The 7,896-nt window shown below is 46.9% G+C and overlaps 1 long non-coding RNA gene across 1 annotated transcript; it reads right to left on the reverse strand.

Moving 5' to 3' along the window:
* Positions 1 to 1,702: 1,702 nt before the first annotated feature.
* On the reverse strand, positions 1,703 to 2,730 carry LOC115163835 (uncharacterized). The gene is made up of 2 exons (XR_003869816.1): positions 2,684 to 2,730; positions 1,703 to 1,823 (listed from the first exon to the last, which is right to left on the reverse strand). It is a non-coding gene; the product is annotated as an uncharacterized LOC115163835 (long non-coding RNA).
* Positions 2,731 to 7,896: the final 5,166 nt, after the last annotated feature.

Consider the following 7,896-nt stretch of genomic DNA (forward strand, 5'->3'; position numbering starts at 1 on the left):
GGGTGGTGTACAGAAAAATTGCCCTGTTTGGTAAAAGACCAAGTCCATATTATGGCAAGAGCAGCTCAAATAAGAAAAACTTGTCTCTCTGCTAGTCTCCTGGTCAGAGAGGAGGATTAGCGGATGTCAGAGGACTTTCCCGCACCCTGTGGTTCCACGTCGGTGGAGGGCCCTGTGATTGGTCCTCCTGTATCGTTGACCCCGTGTTTTGGGATGTAGATGTGGTCATCCTCCTTGCTCCCGGAGAGGGAACCCACTCCTGCCACCTGCCTCCCCGGAGAGGGAACCCACTCCTGCCACCTGCCTCCCCGGAGAGGGAACCCACTCCTGCCACCTGCCTCCCCGGAGAGGGAACCCACTCCTGCCACCTGCCTCCCCGGAGAGGGAACCCACTCCTGCCACCTGCCTCCCGGAGAGCATCTACGTTCCCACGGGGGTCAGAGATCCCGTTGCTGACCTGGGTACACACATCCCTCACCGCTGGACACCCAGGTATCACCCGCATCACTTTCTGAGAAATACTGTTGGCTTATTTTGGCGCAGGACATTGCACGCTATGTCAAATCATGCTCAGTATGTACTCAATCTAAATCTCCCCGGGCATTCTCCAGCAGGTAAACTCTTTCCCCTTCCCGTGCCTCAGCGTCCCTGGTCTCATCTATCCATTGATATCGTCACTGATCTACCCTCCTCTGATGGTGGTTGTGGACAGATTCTCAAAATCATGCCGTTTCATCCCTGTCTCTGGTCTCCCTACCACTCTCCAGGTCGCTGAGGCATTGTTCATGTATGTCTTCGGGGCACTATGGCCTCCCAGAGGATATCGTCTCCTATCGGTACCACTTCCGGGTACCAGCCTCAATCTAACGGGCAGGTGGAGAGCATGAGCTGGGGAGGTTCCTGGGGAGTCATTGGCAGAACCGGCAGGGGGAGTACCCGATTTCCTCCTTGGGCTGAATACGCCCAGGATTTATTGCGACACTCCTCCACCAGGCTGACTCCCTTCCAGTGTGTTCTGGGTTATCAGCCAGCCGTGGCTCCATGGACTCCGAGCTAGAACAAAGCTATATATTTATTTTTTTATTTAACCTTTATTTATCAAGGTGTTACGTTCCCCAGTTTCTGTGTTGTGGTTTGTGTATTTTCATGTATGTATTTCAGGAAATGGCTTCCTGAGATTCTTTCCAAGCAGCTGATTGGTCGGTCCCCATTGCTGATTGGAGAGCTGACCCCGCCCCCTCGTTAGGACGCAGCTGTCTCCAATTACCAACTCCTTCTGAAGCTTTATAAGCCCCAGTTCTGTTGCTCAGAAAAGAGAGATGATTGCTGAGAGAGGAGGCTAATGGCTATAGCATGTTGGTTGTTATAAAGATTTGGTATGTACTATGTTAGTTGTTGCTGAGGGAGCTGATTGGTTATGTCTGTTGTGTGTCAATAAGAACTGTGTTTTTGTTTATTGAAATTGTTACTTACATTTGTGTTATTCTGTTTCATTTGTTCCCAGGGTGGAAGGGGAAGGCACCTAGGGAGTGCTTAGGCAAGAGGCCCGCGGGCCTACATAACCCGTAGTATTTACTGTCTATGCACACTAGGAAGGACCTGGGCGGACCACCCCCTGTATTTTGGTTAGTGCACCAGGTGGTGCTAGTTAGGTAAGTAGTGGGTAGGCAGGTAAGGTAGGAGAGGGGGCTTTGATATTTACTTTCTTTGCTTTGGTTCCGTCCGGCCCCTTTTCTCCAAACTTACCGTGCGACGGAATAAATTCCTTGTAAACGGTAATTCTCTGCCTTTTGTCATCCTTACTCACACCTACAGTCCCATACCTCTATACCTCCACCTACAGTCCCATACCTCTATACCTCCACCTACAGTCCCATACCTCTATACCTCCACCTACAGTCCCATACCTCTATACCTCCACCTACAGTCCCATACCTCTATACCTCCACCTACAGTCCCATACCTCCACCTACAGTCCCATACCTCTATCCCTCCACCTACAGTCCCATACCTCTATCCCTCCACCTACAGTCCCATACCTCTATCCCTCCACCTACAGTCCCATACCTCTATCCCTCCACCTACAGTCCCATACCTCTATCCCTCCACCTACAGTCCCATACCTCTATCCCTCCACCTACAGTCCCATACCTCTATCCCTCCACCTACAGTCCCATACCTCTATCCCTCCACCTACAGTCCCATACCTCTATCCCTCCACCTACAGTCCCATACCTCTATCCCTCCACCTACAGTCCCATACCTCTATCCCTCCACCTACAGTCCCATACCTCTATCCCTCCACCTACAGTCCCATACCTCTATCCCTCCACCTACAGTCCCATACCTCTATCCCTCCACCTACAGTCCCATACCTCTATCCCTCCACCTACAGTCCCATACCTCTATCCCTCCACCTACAGTCCCATACCTCTATCCCTCCACCTACAGTCCCATACCTCTATCCCTCCACCTACAGTCCCATACCTCTATCCCTCCACCTACAGTCCCATACCTCTATCCCTCCACCTACAGTCCCATACCTCTATCCCTCCACCTACAGTCCCATACCTCTATCCCTCCACCTACAGTCCCATACCTCTATCCCTCCACCTACAGTCCCATACCTCTATCCCTCCACCTACAGTCCCATACCTCTATCCCTCCACCTACAGTCCCATACCTCTTTCACACCACGGAGAGTTGAGTTGTAGCAGGGTGTTGCGTTCCCTCTTACTAGAGGCGTGCGTAACACAACGCAAGTCAGTTAAGGACAAATTCTTATTTACAATGATGGCCTAGACGGAAGCTACTGAAGTGGCTGAGTGGTTCAGGCATGCAGAAGAGGTATGGAATGATGGCCATGTGAGACTCCAGTGCACTGTCCACCGTCAGAAAGAACAGGCGGATCACCACCGCAGTGAGGCTCCCGTGTTCCATCGCGTCTGGCTCACCACCAGGAACCTCCCGCTCTGCCTGCCCTGTAAGAAGCTGAGTCCCCGGTTTGTGGGGCCGTTCAAGGTCCTCCAGAGGGTCAACAAGGTAACTTACAGATTACAACTCCTAACTAATTACCGGATCTCACCATCTTTTCATGTTTCCCTCAGGCCGGTCGTTCCTGGTCCCTTGACTGATGCCGTCACACATGACACCCGTCCGCCTTCCTTGGACATTGAGGGGAGCACCGCCTATGCCGTCAGATGACACCCGGCGTCGTGGGGGTTGGCTCCAGTATCTGGTGGACTGGGAGGGGTATGGTCCAGAGAAGCGGTGCTGGGTTCCGGTGGACAACATTCTAGATCCCAAACATAATCTGAGAATTCCACTTTCGCCGACCGGCCCGCTCTTCGCCTTCAGGGCAATCCTCCTGGCCGATGTCGTCCTGCGGCTGGAACCACGCGTCAGGGGGGCACTGTCACGTCTACTCCCGTTCCCCCTCTCCGTCAGTCTACTAACCACCGGTCCTGGCAACCCTCATTACGCACACCTGGCAACCCTCATTACGCACACCTGGCAACCCTCATTACGCACACCTGGCAACCCTCATTACCCTGATTACTCCCCCTTTATCCAGCACTCCATAGCATCACTCTTCAGGAAGTATTGGTTGTTTCCTTGTCAGATGTTTCTCTTGTTTTGTATCGTTCAACTCACTAACTGCACCTGCTTCCTTACTCGACATTACAATATACAGTATTCAGACCCCTTGACTTTATCCACATTTTATTACGTTCCAGCCTTATTCTAAAATTGATTACATAGTTTGTTTCCCTCATCAATGTACACACAATGCCCCATAATGACAAAGCAAAAACAGGTTTTGTGAAAAGTTTGGAAAATTTGTAACAAATAAAAAAAACTTAAATATGATATTTACATAAGGATTCAGACGCCTACTCAGTATTTTGTTGAATCACCATTGGCAGCGATTAGTCTTGAGTATGACGCTACAAGCTTGGCACACCTGTATTTGGGGAGTTTCTCCCATTCTTCTCTGCAGATCCTCTCAAGCTCTGCCAGGTTGGATGGGGAGCGTCGCTGCACAGCTATTTTCAGGTCTGTCCAAAGATGTTCGATTGGGTTCAAGTCCGGGCTCTGGCTAGGCCACTCAAGGACATTCAGAGACTTGTCCTGAAGCCACTCCTGTGTTGTCTTTGCTGTGTGCTTAGGGTTGTTGTCCTGTTGGGTGGCAAGCTCTAAGAAGAATGCGAATTTTAATATGATACCTGTGTGAAAAGTGACTAACAAAATCATTGGGGGCCCCCCAGTCGGTAATTCGATGACTAATTTCATGCAATTTTTATAATTTTGCCATGGGACATGAAGAAACACTTGCAGTTTTACAGCAAATTTGCTTAAATTCTACACATTTTGCCGTAGGCTAGAGATTTTTTGTTGTTGCCGTTTTTAATATATCTGAATAAGAGTGACTAAACATCAATGGGGGCCCCCCAGTCGGTAATTCAACCATGATTACAAGTTTAGATAGATGGCTAGACTAATACATTTTTTTTTTTTTTGTCGACATGGCTAATTGACTGTCAGTGACTGACATAACAAGAGAAGGACTGCTGATGCATTACTACAATACACCTATTGTATTGAACTATTCTACCTCTCAACAGTAAGTTGAGATCCCAAATGAGTTCTTAAAAAAAATAGAAATTGATCCGTGGGCCTATAAATCAAATCAAACTTTGTCACATGCGCCGAACACAACAGGTGTTGACCTTACCGTGAAATGCTTACTTACAAGCCTTTAACCAACAATGCAGTTGAAGAAAGAGTTGAGAAAATATTTACCAAAAATAAACTAAAGTAAAAAATAATTAAAAGTAACACAATAAAATTAACAATGAGGCTATATACAGGGGGTACCGGTACCGAGTCAATGTGCGGGGGTACAGGTTAGTCGAGGTAATTTGTTGATATAGTTAGGGGTGAAGTGACTATGCATAGATAATAAACAGCAAGTAGCAGCAGTGTAAAAACAAATGTGGGGGGGGGGGGGGGGGGGGTATGTAAAATAGTCGGAATAGTCGGGGTGGCCATTTGATGAATTGTTCAGCAGTCTTATGGCTTGGGGATAGAGCTCCTGTTAAGGAGCCTTTTGGACCTAGACTTGGCGCTCCGGTAGCGCTTGCTGTGCGGTAGCAAAGAAAACAGTCTATGACTTGGGTGACTGGAGTCTCGCCAGTTGCCCATCCCTGTGTCAGACAGTATACAGTACTTATTTTTATGAGAAACACTATAGCAGGTTAGGAGAACTAACGTAGCAGGTTAGGAGAATTAATGTAGCAGATTAGGAGAATTAACATAACAGGTTAGGATAATTAATGTAGCAGGTTAGGAGAATTAACAGTCGGTTAGGAGAATTAACGTAGCAGGTTAGGATAATTAATGTAGCAGGTTAGGAGAATTAACGCAGCAGGTTGGGAGAATTAACGCAGCAGGTTAGGAGAATTAATGTAGCAGGTTAGGAGAACTAACGTAGCAGGTTAGGAGAATTAACAGTCGGTTAGGAGAATTAACGTAGCAGGTTAGAACTTATACAGCAGGTTAGGAGAATTAACAGTCGGTTAGGAGAATTAACGTAGCAGGTTAGGATAATTAATGTAGCAGGTTAGGAGAATTAAAGCAGCAGGTTAGGAGAACTAACGTAGCAGATTAGGAGAATTAACGTAGCAGGTTAGTAGAATTAATGTAGCAGATTAGGAGAATTAACGCAGCAGGTTAGAACTTATACAGCAGGTTAGGAGAATTAACAGTCGGTTAGGAGAATTAACGTAGCAGGTTAGGATAATTAATGTAGCAGGTTAGGAGAATTAACGCAGCAGGTTGGGAGAATTAATGTAGCAGGTTAGGAGAATTAATGTAGCAGGTTAGGAGCATTAAGGTAGCAGGTTAGAACTTATACAGCAGGTTAGGAGAATTAATGTAGCAGGTTAGGAGAATTAACGCAGCAGGGTAGGAGCATTAATGTAGCAGGTTAGGAGTATTAAGGTAGCAGGTTAGGAGAATTAACGTAGCAGGTTAGGAGCATTAAGGTAGTCGGTTAGAGGAAATTATGCAGCAGGTTAGGAGCATTAAGGTAGCAGGTTAGGAGCAGTGTTGGGGAGAAGTCAACTACATGTCGTTGAACTACAGTAGCCATTTAACTAGATGTTGCAGTAGCTTGGTGGTAGTTGAACTACTTCTCACCAAGGTAGTGTTTTCAGTTGTTAATAACTTTTTAGCCATGTAGCGGTGTAGCTAACTACTGGAATTACACACTACTCTTTTCCCCAAAGAAAACAACGTACTGGTGAAGTGTAACGCTCGTCGTATAGAGTAGACCAAGGGGGTTTAGTGCTCATAAATAACAAAACAAGAAAACGAACGCACAGTATTGCAGGCTAAACACAGCAATGCAAAAAAACAACTTCCCACAAACCACAGGTGAAAAAAGGGCTGCCTAAGTATAACTACCAATCAGCAACAACGATGTACAGCTGTTCCTGATTGAGAGCCAAACCAGGCCAACACAAAGAAATACACAACATAGAAAACCATAGAAATACAAAACCAGAACAATACCCAAAAACCCAGGAACACATAAAACAAACACCCCTCTACATAAACACATATCCCAACAAACCCCGAACCACATAAAACAAACAAATCCCTGCCACGTCCTGACAAAACTACAATAACAAATAACCCCTTTCCTGGTCAGGACGTGGCATGAAGTAGTCATTAATAATAATAATTTCCTTTCTTTTCCTACATCAGACCTGCCAGAAACATCGTTGTGTGTAATAAGCTAAAGTCCACATTCTGTTAACATATAAACCCCAAAGTGATCTATCTGTCTTGCAATTTTAAACTATATTTTTTATTAAGGGTTTAGCGAAAATGCTCTCCTAACCTGCTACGAAAATCACTTCCGGTCGTAGCTGTATCGAAGTGGTGTGAAAAGAGCGTGTCCCTTCTTTTTAAAGTTTATGCTCTGGGTCGATATTCACGTCATAGGAAGGAATTCCTCTAGATCCCGCCCACAAATCAGGGGAAGGCGAACATTCTTTCCTGTTGACCACCATTGTTAAAGAGCCAACTTCGTCGTAGATTTTTTGTTGTTGGAGGTGGAGAGACAGAAAGAGGCAGAGAGAAGAAAGAGAGGACCCATCCATGTGTCGAGCCTCTAGTGAGCTGACTGCTGGGGAATGTGGGTGTGGAGTGCTGCCAGATGCATATATGTAATCCTTATGTTCCCTTGGGAGCCAGGCGAGAGGCAGGAAAGGGGGGGAACAGAGGCCATGTCAGGACACGCTGCTGGTGCTCTGGAGACCCCCTCCCCTCTCTTCTCTTCTCCTTCCACTCCCCCGTTCTCCTCCCCTCATCTATTCTCCTGTCTTCTCATCCCCTCTCTTTTCCTCTCCTCCCCCTTCCTCTTTTTTCTCATTTCCTCCCCTCTCTTCTCCTCCCTTCTCCTCTCTTCTCCTCCCTTCTCCTCTCTTCTCCTCCCTTCTCCTCTCCTCCCTTCGCCTCTCCTCTATTCTTTTTTTCTCCCCTCTCCTCCTGCTTCCCCTCTTCTTTCCTCTCTTCTCCACTCTTCTCCTCTCTTCCCCTCCCCTCCACCATCCCCTCATCTCCTCTCCTACCTAGTTTTTCCACTATTTGCTTTTGCCAGTTACTAGTTCATGGTTTCTCTCTCTCGTACATAAAAACCCTGAGTTGTATTAACAAGAATGAATATACACGTAGTGCTCTTTCCATGACATAGACTGACGAGGTGAATCCAGGTGAAAGCTATGATCCCTTTTTGTGGTCACTTCTTAAATCCACTTCAGTCAGTGCAGATGAAGGGGAGGAGACAGGTTAAAGAAGGATTTTTAAGCCTGCCATTCAGAGGGTGAA

Source organism: Salmo trutta, chromosome 26 (genome assembly GCF_901001165.1).
Source record: "Salmo trutta chromosome 26, fSalTru1.1, whole genome shotgun sequence".
Taxonomy (NCBI): domain Eukaryota; kingdom Metazoa; phylum Chordata; class Actinopteri; order Salmoniformes; family Salmonidae; genus Salmo; species Salmo trutta.